The sequence below is a fragment of the Panthera pardus genome, unplaced genomic scaffold, assembly GCF_024362965.1.
Source record: "Panthera pardus isolate Hobbes unplaced genomic scaffold, ASM2436296v1 HiC_scaffold_4, whole genome shotgun sequence".
Taxonomy (NCBI): Eukaryota; Metazoa; Chordata; class Mammalia; order Carnivora; family Felidae; genus Panthera; species Panthera pardus.
The window spans coordinates 13,948,914-13,964,393 of record NW_026526969.1 but is presented as its reverse complement, the minus strand read 5'-3'; the positions used below and the strand labels follow the sequence as shown (position 1 = coordinate 13,964,393).

The window sequence follows — 15,480 nt, the reverse complement described above, 5'->3', positions numbered from 1 at the left end:
TCCCGTAGGTCAGCTCACCTGTTTTCAAGCCGCCAGGCAGCTTGAAACGTGGAAACACCGAGACTCACATTTTCCACGTTATCTGAGCACCAGAAGGGGGGCGGGGATGAGACTGTTACCAAACATCTCCGGACACTCCGATTTTGCTGCTGAGGAGAGAGTCCCGTCCTGTGTCTCTCCTTCTTACTGATCTGTTACGTAAGAGTGTCTTTAAATGAGCCTGTTGGGGTTGGGGGCGGGGGTGGGGGTGTGCAGGCCCTGGTGCACACGAGCCCCTGGTCTTCTGATGGCCTGTGCTCCGTACGCGGTGCAAAGGAAACGCTTTCCGAGAGCAGCAGGCCCGGGAATGTGGGGATGTCTACGCCCAGAGACCATCTCTCGCCTCTCGCCATGAAAGCAAAAGCTCATAAAATCAGATGCCAGGCAGGAGACTTTTTTTTTTTTTTTTTTTTCCTTTGGCTCGTGTCAAATGGCTGGAATCACCGATCATTACGTAAGGCGCCCCGTCCTAACTGCACCCAGACACCGTAGATCGGTGCGGACTTGAGGCTTGGGAGCAAGTGTCGGCAGCAGTGGGTGGGGGATGGGCTCTGTGGCTGCGGGTGGGGAGCTCTGCAAAGCCAGGCTCGAAGGCCGCCCGCCGGTCGCTACCCAGCCGTGTCTAGGCCAGGCCGGCCTTCGTGGGACCCGCTCCACCGAGGGATGCTCTCCGCTGTGTGACCGGAGACACCCGCGACCTTACATGGTCTCTCATTTTAAAGGATGCCCCTGAGACCTGGCGGACTTCTTCGAACCCGTGAGGTCAGCGTGACCTCCTGGAAGCAGAGGACAGCTTCTCATAAGCCCAAGCCACCCGAGGCCTGCAGTTTCGACCCTGCAGGGCTTATCGGGTTCCTGAAGTGCTTCAGGAGGAAATGAGGAAGTGTCTCTGAGACCTCCAGGAGATGCGGGGGGGCGGGGGGGGGGGGGGCTTTCCCTCGGGCCCTGTTCCTTCTGCTCCTTGAAAAGCCATTCACAGTGCACTCTGCCTTTTCTCCCTGGGGTTCTGGTCAAAGTCTCCCGCTGGGCTCGGGGCTCCAGGGTCTCCGTCTGTCCACATGCCTGTGGGCAGGGGCCGGGCCTTGGGTCAGCTGTGGGACCGTGAGCACCAGGCTCCTTTCTTTGCACACGGAATCTTAAACCTCGGAAGGACCGTCTGCAGGGTACCCCGGGGAGGGCTGCGGGGCTGTGAGCCTCACGTAAAGGCAAGAGCCCGACCTTCCGGGGCAGACGCCGCAGACAATTCCAGCGGGGGGCCTCGGGCACCTCACTGCCCCCAACAAGAGCACGTTCTCTGCTCTCACGCCCGCTCCTCCACGCTGGGCACTGTCCTCCATCAGAAGAAAGTTTGAGCAGCCAGCACATAAAAATGCGAGCGTTCTGGTCCAAGTCAATCACCAGGCACTGACGGAGGGGCCTTCTCTGGGCTCAGTTCCACGCTCTGTGCGATCAAAGTGACAGCATAAACTAGTCGCCCCGGCACCGGCTGTTTGAGAGTCGACCGTGTTGTTTAAGAAATTAAGAAATGAAAGGGAGCATGCGTGGAGCCATTAGACACACGGTGTGGACGAAGCAAGGGGGTAGGGTGGGGGGCGCGGGGCTTACGGCACCCCCCCCCCCCCGAGCCGGCCCCACACGGCTCCCGCTGGGGCTTTGCTGGCTCAGCACACACGTGTCTCGGAGCTAAAGGACCTGCCGGTTGGAGAATATACTCACGTGTTTGCAACCAGCTCTGTCCTGGGTCTGCCTGGGGTCCCTCCGTGGTCCCCTCAGACTCCCTCTCCTCCAGCGCGCTGCCTGCCAGGCCCCCAGAACATGCTGATGCTGCACGGAACCGTGGCCTCTCCCGGAAGCCCACACAACACCCCACTGGGAGGCCGCCTCTATTTTTAGGGGCAGAGGTGGGGGGTGGGGGCGCTGCCATACTTCCCTTTTTATTTTTGTTCTGAGCAGAGTCTGTGGGTGAGTTTCTACGGGGGGGGGGGAGGCTGAGACACTCGCCAAGGGGACCGTGCTCTCTCTGGCAGACAGGGTCGCGTCTGCCTCTGGGGCGCAGGGGGGAGGGGGTGCAGGAGGGGAGGGAGGATCGGGCAGGAGCCTGGCGTCAGTCCTGCTCTCTCCTCCTGCTGTGCCCGACCTCGCCCAGGAGACCACGGTCCCCTGACTACGAACTGCACCGAGGGGGAAGGCCGCAGGCGGGAAGCGTGGGGCCTAGAATGTTCCAGGGAAGACGTTCCACAAGCCTCACACCCAGCTGCCCCGAACCTAACACACTGCTCCTCTTTTCTGCTCGACACAGGCCAGCATCCACGGTGGGGCACTGACCCAGCTCCTCCCTGAGCACCCGTGTCTCCTCTGCCCTCTCACCCCGCGGTGAGCTCCGATCACCCCATTCCCCTGGGGGAGCAGAGGGCCGTGTCCTCTCGGGAAATAGGGGAACGGAAGCTGTGGGCGGATGGATCCAGGTGATGTATGCACACGCCTGGGAGGTCAGCCCCGCCCCTTCCTAGAAGCTGCAACGTCCCCCACCCCCACCCCGGTCCCTCCACAGCTGGACACCAGTGTCTCCGCCTGGGCGCCACGGTCCGACTCCACTGCGGCCTGATTCCTGTGTCCCCGCCTGTGCCGGTGGCCGGAGAACTTACGGTCCCCTCTCCTTTCCTAAACTACTGCGGTAGCATCAGTGAGCCGCGTGCATCCAAGGACACCGTTCAAGGAGTTGGGGAAAGAAGACACCCTATGACCCACGGAGAAGCGGAGCGTGGCCAGCACCCCAGAGGTTCCTTCACGGCCCTTTCCGTGCCGTGCACCCACGCCAGTGGCCACCAGGACTGTGATTTCTGTGACAGAAAACTGAAGGAGCAGAGCACGCGCTGTTCGGGGCCTGGCTTGCTGCCTCAGTACCTCGGGGCGCTGGCTGTGCATGTCACTGGCTGGTCCCGTGTGGTGCACGTCACTGGCTGGTCCCGGTGACAGAGCGTCGTCGCTGATGCGCGTCCCACAGTTTATCCCTTCACCTGTTGGTGGGCATTGCGGGTGGATTCCCAGGTTCCCCTGTTGGGACATTCTTGGACAAATCTTCGCGTGGACAGGTGCCGTCACCTCTTTGGGAGAAGCGCCAAGGCTCAGGGCTGCTGGGTCACGTGGTCGGTGTTCACCCAGCTCCCTACGCGACCGCTGCCCTGTTTTCCGAGTCCCACTCCTCTGCACCCGCGTCGGCCTTCTGCTCATGGAGGGTGACACAGTCCCTTCGCGGGGCCCCGGCTCCTGCCTCTCCCTCTCTCTGAAGCTGTCATCTGCTGATGCCCCCCACGGTGTGCTGGGCTGGACAGGGCCCCCACTCTTCAGAATGCGACCGTATCTGGAAACGGGGGGTCTGCAGACGTACGGAAGCGGAGGTCTCCCTGGATTAGGGCGGGGCTTGAGTCAGTGACACACACAGAGACACAAGGGAAGACGGCCACGTGACTATGGAAGCAGAGGTGGGGGAGGTGGCCACGGGCCGTGGAACTTGGGGGCCACGAGACCTGCAAGAGTCGGGGGGATCCTTTCCTGGAGTCTCTGGAGGAAGGGGGCCCTGCCTTGTTCCCACCGTGATTTCAGACCGCTGGCCCCTAGGACTGTGAGAATATGTCTCTTTTCTTTCGAGCGAACCTGTTCATGGTAGTTTGCGAGGCCTCTGATATTTTGTTACGGCAGCTTACGTGAAGCGAACGGCCCGCAACACGTCTCCTAGCCAAACTCCTATCGGGCCTCCAAGCCCTCCGTCACCAGCGCCTCCTCCCACGGGAAGCTCTCCCTGACTGCCCACCCCTCACAGGCTCTCCTCCTGGGCCCCTCCGGACAGGACCCAGCAGGGCGGTGGGCAGGACTCCGCAGCCAGGCTACCACGGGGCCACGTGGCGACTGGGCGGGACGGGACCCTGATTCGGCGAGAGGCTGGCAGGGAGACGGAGGTCGAAAAGCTGGGTCTGGGGAGAGCTGGATGAGCAGACTTCACGGGAGCAAGAGGGGGCCGCGAAGTCCCTGTGGGCTGCACCCTGGGGACTTCTTGCCCAAACTGAAGGGCTGGAGGGGGAGGGGGAGGGGGAGGGGGAGGGGGCTGCCGGCAGGGCTCAGCCTTCAGGAGCCAGGGGTGACCGCCCCTCAGAACTGACCACCGGCCCCCGTCTTCTCTTTGTGCTCCCATCCTCCACAGCCAAGCAGAAGCCTAAGGTCAGGGGGCCACAGACCGGCTCGGGTCAGCCTCTGGTGCGGCTGGCGGGACTGCAGGGCACCCCCCGAGGCCTGTCTCTCCAGTCACATGGGGACGACGGGAGTGCCGCCTCACGGGGTGTGAGGATGAAGTGATGCTTGGAAGACAGGAGCCCAGCGTGTGCACGTGGCCGGCCATCGGGGTTGGCCCCGCCGTGCTCCGCCCGGAGCGACAGCCTCCTTCCTGAGGACATTAAGGGTTCTGGCATCTCGCGGTCACGCTCCTACGTTCCAGGTGCTGACGGCCTAACTGGTGGCTTGAGCTGAAAAGAGGAGGAAGGAGGGGACGCGTGTCTCCTCTCTGGGCGGGGGGCGGTCTGCAGGAGAGCCCCTCAGGGATAGCCAGATCCTTGTCCTCCCTCGTCCTTTGGTTCTGGAAGCGGTGCCCTACGTGAGCACCACGGCAGGGAAGCCTTCCTTGATGGCACACCTTCAACTCCCCAGCGGTCCCGTGTGGGCGCCGCCGTGACCGCCAGGAAGCCGAGGCTCAGAGAAGTCGGGGGACTTGCCTGAGGTCACACCGTGTCTCAGTCCGCAAAACACCTCCGGCCGGATGGCTTAGACAACTGGTGTGCATTTCTTTCTGTCCTGCAGCTTGGGAAGTCCGAGCTCAAGGTGCCAGCAGATCCCGTGTCCGGTGAGAGATCTCCTCCGGGTCCGTGGATGGCCGCCCTTCCGTGGTGTCCTCACGTGGGCTGTCCTTGGTGTGTGCTCACAATGAGAGAGCCCTGCCTCGTCCTCTTCCTACGAGACCCCTAATCCCATCACGAGGCCCTGACCTCACGACTTCATCCAACCCTAATTTCCTCCCAAAGGCTCTGCCTCCAATACCCGCCCCCCACCCCAGGGGCTTAGGGCTTTCACACCTGAATTGGGGGGGGGGGTCGCAGAGTGCAGCCCACAGCACGCGGGCAGTGGCAGGAAGGGTTAATGGCCCAGCTCCGCGTGAGATAGAAGGCGGGCTCGTGTGTGTCCCTCGCAGGGCCAAGCCCGCCCTCCACCTGCCCCGCCACGGGCATCACATCAACTGAGTGACGGCTTCCGACTCCGGAGCAAATCAGTGGAAAGCAAGCCCCCTCGCGGGTGGTCGCAGCACAAGGTAATGGGTTTCCGAGGGGTCTCTGGTGCCGCTTGGGCCACCCACACTGTTGTTTCACAGTCTGTGAATGGACGTGCTGAGGCAGAATGAAGTGCTCATGGGAGGAAAGCTAGTCACGGACGGAAGGCCCAGCGCCTGCCACGTGGGGACTCGGCTGGGCCCTTGGTGTGCACTCTCTCAGGCTGCTCTCAGGCGCCCCGGGGGATAGGTCGCCTTACCCCCCACGCTGCAGAAGAGGGTGTGGACGGCAGGGCCCGGACCCCACGGGGCGGTGGGGGGAGGGAGGCTCGGGGACCCATCCCGGTCTCCTTGACTTCCGCACACTGGACTTTCCAACACTCCACGTGTCCCTTCCTCCCCGGAGAAACGGATCCTTCCGGGCGGAGATAAACCCACCAGAACCGAGCTGAGGGAAACCGCCCCTTTATGAGAAAGGGCGTCTGAGCAGGCTGCAGGGTAGAGCCCGATGCCCCTGACGTCCTTCCACCCCCAGGATGCTCAGAGCCTCCCCGCCGGACACACCAGAACGCAGTGGGCATGAGTTTTTCCCAACCTGGATGAGGACATGCCCACTGGGCTCACTAGGGGCACGGCACAAGGGGTGCGGGCATCACAGGGTGGAAGGAGCTGAGGTCTCACGGCCAGTCGCTAAGTGACACGTGAAAGGAAGTAGGATCCGAGAGCTTCCTGCACACACACCCCGTGAGGCTGGAGTCTGAGCTGCAGACAAAGAGCGATTTTTCTAGTATGGCAAGAACACACACACACACACACACACACACACACACACACACACCCCATCCCGCTCTGCAACAAAAACAGCCTTGCGGGGGCTCGGTGACCCCGGACCCAAAACACACCCACACTGGACGGGGGGCCCGGCATCCCAGCCACACCCAGAGGCCCGGGTCTGCCCCGCCAAGGCCCCGAAACGTGTTCGGGCCCGCCCAAGGACGCAGGATTCAACCTCTTCCCCCGTGTTATTTGTTCTATTTATCTCCGCCTTGAAGCCGTACATCTAAACAGCGCGGGCCCTTGACTGCTGAGTCAGCGCCAGAGCTAAAACTCATAAAATCCTATTTCAAAAAGGTCCAATGATTTTATTTTCCGACCGTAAATATGAAATTTAATTAGCAGCTTGCTGCTAATGAAGTCGCCATGGAAGCCGGCCTGAGGACACAGAGCAGAAGAGAACGCCCACAGTACACAGAGCCTGTGGCCCTGTTAACTCTTGCCTCGCCCCCTGCCCTTGGCCAGGTCCCCTGAGGCCTGGAGAGCCATCGACAGCCTCTGACCTGGAAGGACAGGAGGCCGCTGGCTCAGAGAACGGGAAGTGGGTCAGATGTCCCCTCTGGGCTGGTGGGAAGTCCTGGGCTCTCTGGCCTGGCTCATCTCCACAGCAGGAGGGAGGGCCTGGAAAGAAGCTGGAAACATCAGTGCTTAGAAAGAGCCCCGTTACTCTGCATCACGGGACATCAGCGGCAGAACAGCGTGGGGGTATTCGCACTTGACCGAACACTAGAAGCCCCACTCCTCGCTCCTCCAACCACCCCGGGGCCTCGGTTTATCTTTTGTAAAATGGGAATCTATAAATAATCTGGAAACAGTTTATCTAGGCATAATGCCCACGGCGGGTGGAATTTTAGCGATGATTAAATGTATTTCTAAAGCACGTGCCTGGGATATAGCTGGCGCTTGGGGAATGGGAGCCTGCGTTATCACCATCCTTGTACGAGTTCGTTAGTTAAATCCAAAGTCCAGAACTCACTACGCTCTGAGCTGCTGTTGAGAAGAAATGGAGTATTTCAAGCGCCACCCAAGAAGCTGAAGTTAAAACACAAAAAACTCGGTCCACAGGTCGGTGCTGAAGTCACGTGAACATCAACCAAAATGTGTCGTGCGTCACCTTGTCTAAAATCCAGGTGTGCACGCGCCACGCGAGGATATGTCCTTCCCACGTGCAGAGGTCACGGCCACGCACGTGCCCACGCACGGACTTCCCAAACACGAATACCTGTTAGACGTGAGCCGCGCTCCCTCCGGACGGAATCTACAGCATGCAACTTCAGACTTAGTTTGCAGTCAAGGCACACAATATCATACTCCAGAAAAAAGTTTATGGCAGAAGGTAATAGAGTTTTCAGGGTTGTTTTCTTTCTTGCCTTTTTTTTTTTTTAAACTGAAGCGTATTGCCATTCTGCTGGCATTTGAGTTCTTGAATAAGTAGGAATAGTGCATGTTTCAGCGCCCTGTGGCTCTGCGGGGAGTTCCCCTAGGGTCACGGCGGAGATTTCTGGGATGCTGGAGCCCGAACCCCCTCAGGCGTAACCGTCAGCCCCAACAGGTGCAGCCGGCTTTAGGGATTAAATGTCGCAGGCGTGCTATGCTGTGTCTACCCAATCCCCTCGTCCCCATTTACCGCGTTTAGCACCGTGGTCTCCTCTCCACCACAAGCATCGGGGGATCTCCCCCGTGAGGAACCGTCCGGGCTCCTGGGCTGAAATCCCTCAGAGATCAATGCCGCCCGGGCGCCCACGGCATCGGCACCACCTGGAGCTGGTCGGACCTGCAGCTCTCCAGACCTCTTCTTCAACGTTCTGACTCAGAGCCTGCGTTTTAATGAGCTCCCTGCGTGACACACAAACACACACCGGCCGGTGCCCTTCTAACCCGGCGCTCACCGTCTGCAGAGATGCCGTGTGCCTATTCACTCCCCTTCGGAGTCTTCTGGAATGTTTGTTTGACACTGTGCTGGTCTCTCCTGGCTCACGCCCTGCCTGGCCTCTGATGGAGCTTCTGACTTTGCATTCTGGCTCAAAGCATTCAAGTTTCTTATGGGCGGCTGGGTGCCAAGGAGGACCACGTCTTCACACTTTATCCCTCCGTGGCCCTCGCTTTGCCGTGGCCTTGCTGTCGGCCCTAGACGCTCGTGCATGTGATATGACACGTTGGTGGCACACACTGACTTCATTCCTGACCAACAGCATCACTGGACTCAACGTCTAAAGCTTGGGGATCTGGGCTCGGCTACCCGCTGCCTACCTCTTCTTCCCCCAGCCACCTTCCAATGAGTCTTGCAAGAACGGTGTTTCCTTGTAGCTAGTCCCGCAAAGCGAAGGAAGGATTCTTTTGCAAAGTACGGATTCGGCCCCACAGCTATTGCTTATAAAATTCTAACATTTCATACAACAAGACTTGGGGGGCGTACTTGAAGTCTTATTTGTGGACAGGGTGCCCCATGACTGCTCCTTACAATAAATCCTAAATCGCTGCCCATCTTTCATTAATCCCTTCTCATCTGGCTTCGGCGCATTCGGATCAGTCATCAGGTACGTGGAAAGTGACACGTTACACATGGCAGCGAAAATGTTAAACAGTTACAAGGTGTGAGGAGATGTTTGCAACTGTTTGTAGACATTGGAACAGGTGGCTCAGGATGGCCCTAATGGAAGATCAACTCGGGAGCTAAACCTCATGACTGCTCTGGCTTTTTGCCTGGACGCACCTTACGCAGCGTGGACGGCAGGTTGGAGCTCAGAGCACGGCAGCTGCACCAGAGCGGGGGGAGGCAGACATGAGAGTTCAGGGCTGTTGAGGTCTGCAATCTGAGAGGACAGAGGCCGAGGGGAACTACACAGGGCGTGGCTAGATACTAAACTGCGCTCACGCAGGCAGGACCCCGCGAGCTGGGCAGAGAGCAGCTGCCGCGGGGCTGTGACCTGAGAAGGTGCAGAGGGCACACAGGGCTGAGATGCTGGAGTTTAAACTAGCCACACTGGAGAGACTTCACTGAGTTAGGGACCCAGAAAGTGTGTCTCTTAGGAACAGGCCTACTCTAACTTCAGAATAAAGGCGACGCCAGAGGCACCTCACCAAACTTAACAATAAATTTCAAAAGGATCAGGCCTATTCATACATAAATTGTTTGCCAGGCCATAGCTTATCACAAATTACAGACAATCAGACCCAGAAACTTGGTATCCACGAGGACCAGAATTCAAGAAAAAATTTTACCAGACATGTGCGTAAGCTGACCGATTTGCCTCATACCCACAAGTGGAAAAAAACCAGTCAATGGAAACAGATCCAGAAATTACGGTCTGCACATCAAGACCTTAAAGCAGGTATTATTCACAGGTCAAAGATTTAAAGAAAACATGCACATAATGATAAAACAGATTATGAAACAAGAAATAAATGAAAATTCTAGATGTTAAAAATTAGAATATAGAAGTTATAAATTCAGATAGGCGGGTTTAACAACCACTTGGACCCTGCAGAATATACAGTAAACTTGAAAACAGGGCAACAGAAACTCTACACCTGAGGCACAGAGGGGAAGAAAAGGCTGAAAATGCTGAAGAGAGAATGAAAAAACTTGCTATGGGATCATAGCAAGTGATCTAACATTATGTAATCGGAATCCCAGAAGGAGAAGAGAAAGAGAAATTGTAGAATAGAAACTATGTTTTTAAATGTTTCCATATTCAGGGCACCTGGGTGGCTCAGCAGACTCAGCGTCTGACTCTTGGTTTCCACCCACGCAGGTCATGATCTCTTAGTTTGTGGGTTCAGGCCCTGCATCAGGCTCCGTGCTGACAGTGCAGGGCCTGTCGGGATTCTGTCTCTCTCCCTTTCTCTCTGCCCCTCCCCTGCTTGCACTGCCTTCTCTCTCTCTGTCTCTCTCTCAAAATAAATAAATAAACTGTAAAAATAAAAGAAAATGTTTCCATATCTGATGAAAAATATCAACCTACGGGTTCAAGAAACCCAGTGAACTCGAAACAAAATGAACACAAAACTGTACATAGTCATATCTCAAACAAATTGCTAAAAATTGAATATAAAGAGAACAACGTTAAAAAAACAAGGAAGATACATTCTACACCATGCAATACTGGTAAGAATTACTGTTCATTCCTCATGGGAAACAATGTGGAGAAGAAACCAGAACCGTACCTTTAAAGACTTAAAACAAAAATAACAATCCATTGTGCCCCTTATAACACATGTAGAAAATACAGACCAATAACATCACAAGGATGAGAGGGGGTTAAATGCAAGCATGTCTTTACACTAGATGCAAAGCGACAGAAATACGAGGCAGGTTGTGGTGAGCTACAGATGCGTTTTATAAACCATAGAGCAACTGCACATTCCCAGGAATAAAACAAAAGAAGTAGGCTAACAAGTCAACAGAGGAGATAAAATAGAATACCAAACAAGACTAACTTGATGAATCTTCTTTGATTAATCCAGTGAAAGGCAGAAAAGGAGGAAAAATGAAACACAGAATGGACGCATCCTAACGACAACACTCAGATGATAAATGTAAATGAACTAAACACTTCAGCTAAAAGGCAGAGATCATCCGGACGAATTAAAAAATAAAAGCCAACTATAAGCTGTGTGTAAGAGACACACGTTAAATATAAAGACACAAATAAGATAAAGGTAAAAACTTGGAAACGTTATTCATAAAAACTGGAATGGCTCTACTGGTATTGCAAAAATAGCCTTCAGGGGAAGGAATATCACCAGAGACAAACAGGGACGTTTTGTAATGATGATGGAGTCCCTTCATCCAGAAGCTATGACGGTCCTAAACGTGTATGCATCTTACGGCAGAGGTTCAAAACACACGAGGCAAAAAATGGACAGAACTGGAGGGAGGATTAGAGAAATCTGCAACTGTAGTTGGAGATTTCAACACTCCTCTCGGTTATTTTTAGGACAAGCAGACACAAATCAAGGATACAGAAGACTGGAACAACACTATCAACCCACTTGACCTAAAGGACATTTACAAGACATGACAGCTGACAAGTTGTAGGACACCTGCAGAATATATATGCTTTTCAAGCGTGCATAAAACATGCACCGAGACCTTCGGCTGGTCCATAAGACAAGTCTCAATAACTTTAATAGATTTAAAATTATGTAAAATATCTTTTCTGGCAAAAAGGAATTAAATCAGAAGTTCATAACTAAAAATCCCCAGATATCTGGAAATTAAATGACACGGTCCTAAATAACCCACTGCTCAAAGAAGTGAAAGGGGAATTTTGAAAATATTTGAACTAAATAGAAATAAAAACACAGTATCAAAAATTGGTGGCCTATGGCTACAGCAAGGCTTAGAGGAAATTTATAAATTTAAAGGCTTATATTAGAAAAGAAGAATGATTTAAAATTAATGACCTAAATTTCGACATTAAGAAGCCAGAAAAGTCGAAGTAAGTAGAGGGAAGGAGACAATAAAAATGAATAGAAAACAATTAAAAGGGAAAATATAACAGCAATATGGAAAAATCAGTAAAATAAATTCTTTGAAAAGATTAACAAAATTGATAAGACTCTAGCTAGACTGAGTAAGAAAAAAAGAAAACAAAATAATCAGTATCAGGAATCAGAGACGGTATGTAATTAAGAGATCCACCAGGCACTGAGAGGATATTATGGGAATATTATGGAAAACTTTACGCCCACACATTCTACGCATAGATGATAAGGACAAAAATTATGCAAAACACACAAATTCCCAAAAGTGACGTAAGAAGAGACAGTTTGAGTTAGCCTATATATTAAAGATTTTGAAGTCATTATTGGAAAGTCTCCCACAAAGACAGCTCTAGATTCCTATGGCTTCACTGAATTCTACCAAACACTTTAGACAGAAATAACACCAATTTTATATAAACTCTTTCATAAAACAGAGAGAGAAGTAATATTATTCCCCATCTCATTTTATGTGCCCCAAATTATGCTGACCATAATGAAGACAGTGCAAAACCAAATGAACACATTACAGGAAAAGACAATGAAACAAAACACAACAGTATCCTTCATGAATATAGATGCAAAAATTCTGACTGTAATTTTTGCACAAAATTTCAGAAATATATACAAAGGATAACACATCATGATCAAGTGGGGTTGATACTGGGAGCGTAAGGTCGGTTCAACATTCAAGAAAATCAACCAATGTAATTCATCCTATTAAGAGACTAAAGAGGAGAAAAGCCGTATGATTATCTCAACACATGCAGAAATCATCTGGCAAAATTCAACACTCATTCATATTAAAAACCCTCCACAAACTAGCATAGAAGGAACTGCCCTCAACCTGGTAATAGCTAGCATCATACTTCATGACAAAAGGTGAAATGCTTTCCCTCTAACGTTGGGAACAAAACAAGGATATTCCCATGAACCGCTCCTATTCAGTAGTATACTGGGGGTTTCTAGATGGTGCAATAAGGCAAGAAAAATAAAGGAAATGAAGATTAAAAAGGAAGAGGTAACCTGCCATTATTTGCACACATCATGACTGTGTACAGACAAAATACAAAGGAATCTATAAAAAACCTACTAGAGTCAATATCAATAATAAGTACTTATAATTACAAATTTAGCAAGGACACAGGATGCAAGGTCAGTATACAATAATAAAAAAAAAAAAAACCCTAATATCAAAAAGTCTAAAATACTGCAGATTTAAATATAATAAATGATACAATGTCCGCACTGAAAAACTACAAAGCATTGCTGTAAAATAAAATAAACCCTAAACCAAATGGAGAGGTATGTATCATGGTCACAGATAGGAAGATTCTTCAATGTGGTTGAGATGTTAAGGTGTCTGTTAGGTGGAAATTTACCTATGACTTCAATACATTTCAATCAAATACCAAAAAGCTTTTTGGTATGGCATGAACTAACTAATTCCAATGTTTATATAGGAAGGCCAGGAACAATTTTGGGAAAAAAAAAAAAGAATGAAATTGGAGGAACATGATATAAATTAATATATATTAATTATATATATTTATCTATTATGCATATGTTCTCTATTACATTATTGTATGATATGTAGTTATATTATAACATATATTTATATATAGATAAAATTTCAAGACTTACTGTCAAACTATAATCAACAAGACAGTGTGTTTTGTTGTATAAAGACAGGCAAAAAAATCAACGAAAGAGAACAGTGGGTCCAAAAAAGATCTACAGCTACATTGCCAGTTAATTTTTGACAAAGACAGCAAAGTAATTCAAAGGTGGTGGGAAAGTCTTTTCAGCGATTGTTGCTGGGGCAGCTGGATATCCACATGCAAAATGATAATCCTCCTAGCCGGACACTAACGTTAACTCAAGACAGACCACCGATCCAAACCTAAAATCCCAAACTGGGATGTTTGTAGAAGAAAATATAAGAACGCCTTGAAGCGGGCCCAGATTTCCTGGACAAAATCCAGAAAGCACTGACCACAAAACTGAAGAAAGAAAAAAAAAAAACAATCAATAACCTTCATCGAAAGAAAAACAAAAACAAAACCTTGAAAACCCGCCCATTAAAAACACTAGTAGGAAAATGAACGGGGAATCCGTAGACTTGGAGGAAATTGTTGCCATATATAGGCCCCCAGATGAAGGACTGGTACCCGGAACATGTGAAGAAAAGAACCCCTCAAACCAAAACTAAACAGTAACGGGTCAAAGAGTAGACGGAAGGCCTGGGCACCCATTTCAAAAAGGAACACATACAGCTAAACACATGAGAAAGCGCTCACGATGGCTAGTCAGCAGGCGACTGCAAATTCAAAGACCACGAGGGAACACCGCACGTCCAGTAGAACGGCCAAAATACAGATGCGAGGACGCCATATGTGGGGAAGGTGTGGGAAACGAGAACTCATACCCAGCTGGCGGGCTGCCAAAGAGCTTCCGCTTTGGAAGGCGGTCTAGCAGCTCTTGCAAAATTAAACATGCCCTCGTCCTCTGACCCAGCACAGACCTAGGGTCCTAGGACTCTCGGTATTTACTCAAGCGGCGGAAAACACGTCTGCACAAAGACGGGAGCGTGAAATGTTTAGTACGCCTTTGCTCGTGACAGCAGAAAACTGGAAGCAGCCCAAATGCCTGTCAACAGGACGATGGATAAACCATCTGCAGTTAAGAAAAAGGAATACAAAGGATCAAACGCACGGCATGGGCAAATCTCAAAAATGTGCGGAGCGAAGGGAGCCAGACGTGAAGAATTACGTGCCGTAGGATTCTCGCGAGGTGAAGTTCTCACGCAGGCAAGGCCATCCGACACAGCAGAAGTGGGAGCAGTGGCTACTTCTGCTGGGAAAGGTAGGCACTGATGGGGAAGCACACGAGGGCACTTGCTGGCTGGGGTTTGGAAAGGGTTTATATTTTGATGGGGTATGGGTTACCTTTTGTTTTCTTTTTTTTAGTGTTTATTTATTTTTGAGGGAGAGAGAATGGGCACGAGCGGGGGAGGGGCAGAGACAGAGAGAGAGAGAGAGACACAGAGAGAGGGAGAATCCCACGCGGGCTCCACGCTGTCAGCACAGAGCCCGACGCAGGGCTCCAACTCACAAACTGTGAGACCGTGACCTGAGCCGAAGTCGGACGCTCAACCGACTGAGCCACCCGGGCGCCCCTGGAGGACAGTACTGAACCCACTATGGTGTGCCCTCTGGTCCCCAGAATTCATATCCATCCCGCTTGCAAAACACATTCGCCCACACCAGCACCCCGCTGAGTGTTGAACCGTCTCCAGAAGCCCCCCGTTAACATGCACACGTCACCTGGGACGAGAGGCTGTACCCGGCAATTCTCTTCTGGGTTGGTCCCAGTGGAAAGCTATAACTGACCTCGAAAGGCTCAGGGATCCCGGTCCCGGGCAGAGAAGAGACAAGTGAGGCAAGTTTCATTCAACACAGGTGAGATGGCAGGGAACAGCCCGTATCGGGGTCTGGGATGGGCAGGCCCAGGCCACAGATGTGCAGCAAATGCGTACTTTTCTGCATTAAGATTCAAAAGAGCAACATGGGGCTCATTCAGGCCACCATCCCATCGGACGCAGAGGGCACTTCCTGAGGGTCTTGGGAGGAAGTTTCTGGCAGCCATCCTGGATTGGTATCTGACCCCCTGGGAGGCACGACTAACATCTGTGGGGCCCTGAGAACCTGGGAACACGCCCTGACACTTGCTAACTCCACAGGAAGGTGGGGGGTATGTGCCCGGGGGAAGGTCGCATCCACAGGGAGAGCCAGAGGTCAAGTCAAGGC

General features: G+C 52.0%; 1 protein-coding gene across 6 annotated transcripts in view; it reads right to left on the bottom strand.

The window, feature by feature from the left end:
- CARD11 (caspase recruitment domain family member 11) overlaps positions 1 to 15,480 on the bottom strand; it is a 145,797-nt gene that overhangs the window by 64,854 nt on the left and 65,463 nt on the right. Inside the window, exon 1 of one of the 6 annotated variants that reach the window (XM_019422508.2) lies at positions 1,756 to 1,883. The exons of 4 other annotated variants lie outside the window; for them this stretch is intronic. The gene's annotated coding sequence lies outside the window, so the exon portion shown is untranslated. Of the gene's footprint in view, positions 1 to 18; positions 411 to 1,755; positions 1,884 to 15,480 lie in introns of those variants that run through there. One more of the 6 variants, XM_019422511.2, reaches the window with a different exon arrangement.